This window comes from Octodon degus, unplaced genomic scaffold (genome assembly GCF_000260255.1).
Source record: "Octodon degus isolate 3935 unplaced genomic scaffold, OctDeg1.0 scaffold00001, whole genome shotgun sequence".
Lineage (NCBI taxonomy): Eukaryota > Metazoa > Chordata > Mammalia > Rodentia > Octodontidae > Octodon > Octodon degus.
The window spans coordinates 36240642-36244748 of NW_004524577.1; positions in this window are offsets into that span (position 1 = coordinate 36240642).

Here is a 4107-nt window from a genome sequence, read left to right on the forward strand (position 1 = left end):
GAGAAAAACACATTAGTTAGGAACTACACCCCACTGTCTAATAATAGAAGCTAGAAATAAAACATATTTTCACATATTTTTTAGTGTATGTTTTCCGTATATGATAAATACATTTACTGTTGGCATTATGATTTGGGTCAAGGATGCCACCAAAAACAAAAACAAAAAAAGCTCATGCATTCACTATGACTTACAGGAGGGTTGGTGCACCCATTGGTGAAATCAAGAGTGTGCTACTAGAAAGTGGCACCTTCCTGGAAGACCCTGGTCCCTCTCCTTCCCCAGCTCCTCCCTTTTTCTCTGCACCCTGGCCATCATGAGGCAGGAAGGTTTTCCTCTGCTATGCCCCTCGGTCTTGCTGTTTTCTGCTTTGATTTTGGACTTCCCCTTCCTTCCTCTCCCCTTCCCCCTACTTCCCCATCCTGATTCCCTTCCCACCTCACAAAGTCTGTGTCCTTACTTCCTATCATCTATCTCCTATTTTTTTTACTGAGTTAACACATCTTTTTTAAAAATGCCAGAGGTAGGTAGTTCTAGGCAGCTACAGCTGTACAGTGTCACTGAAGATCCAGATACTCTATCCAGAAGAAGTAGAAGAAAGAGGTAAGAAATAGAAAATAAGCTGCATTAGCAGGCAGTTCCTCTGCCTATGATACTTTTCCCCAGGATTCCAATCCCACAAATTCTTACATTTTATTGGTTAGGAAGAGGTCACATGCCAGCATCTAGTAGCAAAGGAAGCTGGGAAATATGATCTCATTACTGAGCACACATCCATCTAAGTGAAATCAGGATTCCCTCCTAAATAAAAAGGAGATATGAATGTCTGCATTCTTACTGACGTGTCAGTTTCCTGATGTCTCCCTCCATGTCGGGATCAAAGGACAACAAAAGTCACTTCTGCAGAAAGCCAGCTATCACTCTGAGCAAGATCTGTCTCTCAAGTCCCAGTTCTCTTTCCTGCAGATTGCTCATATTTGAAAGAAAACCTTATCTTCATGGCTTCTCTCCTCTTGATTTATTGGGCAAGGAGATATGCAAAGAACAGAGAAGAACTACGTCAAATTCTACAGCTCCTGTTGCATCCTCAGTTCATTCCAGAAATCCAAGTGTCAGAAGAATAAGAAGGCACAAAGAAAGGAAGAAAGGAAGGAGCCCAGGCTGTCTGGTCGGCTGTAAACAGACTCCACGCACTCTACTCAGTCCCAACGACGGAAGGCTCCCAGGAATTCACTTCCTTGCCCTAAGGAGAAGACAACTCTGAGTTGCACAGCCTACAAATAAATTGTCAATGAACTTTCTTTCTACAAGGTGACACTCAAAAGACACAGTCACAGCTCCCAGAGAGCCCTCCTTGCTGAAGGTAGAGACCGTCTGCAGGCACCAAACTTGCTGTGGCTTCCACAGCCTTTGCTGCCACTGCTTCCTTTGGGAAACCTGAGTCTTTTATTCCACTTCAAAGCTTCCACATATCACCTATTAGTAACCCACCCCCCAGCACTGATTTAAACAGGAAGGAGAGAAGGTAGAGGGAGCCCTCCTGGTGGCTTAGAGATGAGCCTTCTCACCCCGCAAGTTGATCTGTGGGATTAATCTAGCTACAAGTTTTTTATAACTTCACACAGGTCCTCTGAAGGAAAAAAATCCTTGTGATGGCCTTAAAACTGAAGAAGAAAAGAGGGAGGTATTTTCAAAGCACAGAAGGCAAGAGGGTTGCGAGGTGAAGGAGGCAACAAAGACTTGAGAGGATAGATATCTAAAAATTGAGATATGGAAACTTCTGGGAAGCAAGAAGAGGAACGAAAAGGCTCTCCATCAGCCTGTAGCACCGCAGCTGCCAACTGGCAATGAGGCAGAACTTCTATAGAGGAACCATATCACCAGGGGTTACACAGGCTCCTAGCAGTGAGACCAGGTCCATAGCAGAGAAAGGAGAACAGTTGGGCACTCCTCCTAGACTGGAGGCTTGTCGGGGAGCTTGCGTGGCCCTGTACCCCAGATAAGAACCAGCCCTGCAAGATGATCCAAGAAAGAGCTTGGGCTGAGCGTTCATGGGATCCTTCTTGTACTGCAGTGGTGCCTTTCAGCCCAAGGAAGAGAGAGGCCCTCCCTCAGACATCCAGCTCACACGGCCAAGGTGAGCTCGCATGTCTCCTCTGGGCCATGGAGGTGGGTTCCCTGGGGTTCCTTTCCTAACATTTCAGTTGCATTCAGAGCCTGTGTGGGTGTTCTCCAAGGTCTTTACTCCTAGGAATGCATTGCACGGCTGGTGTATGTCACTCAGGCTGAGGGACAGCTTTGAAGGATTCGTGGATATAACCTTGATATGAGTACCTCAGGGCCCTCCTGGTGCTGTTTAAAGTTGATGATTGGAAGGGAAATAGATGGATCAGGTTCGGGGACCCATATTATACCACTGCAGTATAGATAGAATAAAGATATTGAGAAGTCTGTATTTAAGATGGACGCCCCCTATTTTATTATTAAGGTACATTTATCAAGATGGATAGATACAATATATTTTATTTAAAATCTTGTACCTTGACTTATAACTTTCAGTACTTAAATATAGAGGAGACATATGGCCTTCCCTTTGTATGCTTGCTCTGGGGTCCAAATGTTTGAGAATAAATCCACAGCATTCATCTAAAATCTCCTTACTTGAGTAAACAGTGTTAGTCTCAGTGTTTTACATGGGGGCCTTGTTTAGACCCCATCACCAGCTGTCTGTGTGCCCTGGGCCAACCATGTGAACTCTGGGCTTCAGAGACTCCCTAAGTCTACTGAGCCAGAAGTTCCATTAATTTTCAACAGTCAACGAGCAAGAAAATCTAGAGCTCGATTCACAGAGATGTAGCAGGCAAGGGTTTTGCCAACATTACCATAGAATTAATCCTAGAGGAATTCCAACACCCTGCTTGTGCACTGTACTTTCTTCATTGAGAAAACTTTTTCACAGAGCCTTGAATAATTAGAACAAAATCTTCCACCGACCTACGGAAGTGTTTTTACTACAGGACCCCCATGATCACATTTTTCTGTGCTTAGCACAATATTTCTCAGATAGGTATTGCTTACCTTACAGAAATGGTTCCAAAATCAATAAGAAGTGTTAATCGCTTATCTTTTCCAAGAAGAAAGAAACAATAAAGAATTTTGTAAGGCATGCCTGGGAGGCTGAGGAGTACCTACATTCATGTCCAACACAAAATGACCACAGTGCTAGCAAAAGAATGTTTTTTTATGAGAAGGATATATTTATTGAAGGAAAGAAAGCTCCCTGTCTGAGAGAGGGACAGGAGGGGGGCCCCGAGTGGGCTGTCCCCCAGAAACTGTCTCTTCCAGGGACTTCTATAGGGGAAAACCATGCAGTGAGGCGGGTCTAAGGTGGAGAAGACATGGGAACTCACTTAGGTGGGCATGAGGTGGGACAAAGCTATGGTCAACCAATGAGATTACAAGCACCATTGCTCAGGTAAAATTGATTAAATGCAGGACCAAATGGGGATTTTGTGCTGATAGTTAATACAGGTGTGGCCTCTCTTAACTAAAGCTAGACGGATGTATAGCAAACTGTCAGACTCCATTAATAAAAGGGTCTAAAAGCTAGTGAGTTACAATTTCTATGTCTCAAAAAGTTTATACATTTACCTGTTAGCTCAAATGTTCATGCTTTGATTACACACACTCTAATTTCTTGAAAAATTAGAGCATTCTTTCTTAGAAGATACCAAAAAACTAGGTGATCATACCAGTAAAACCCATAGTGAATATGCTTGATTACTTTTAGGTTCCTTTTACTGGGATCCACCAGATTTTGACTAAGAAACATGACAGCATTTATCCAACTTTATTCTAGAAGCCAGTTCTTCTAAGGAGAGGTGATTCCCAGAGAAACCACACCACAGAAAGACAAGACGACAGATGATTCTGCCTTCCTTACCACCTACTTTCCCCCAAAGACAAAAAGACATCATCAAATTAAAACACCCATTAAAATTTCTGTAAGCCAGACCCAGTCCTAGCCCAGGTCCGGTGAGTGTGTGGAGAGCTTCCTGCTACCCTGCGCCGGCGGGACCAGTCCCAGCCCAGGCGCAGCGTGGGCCG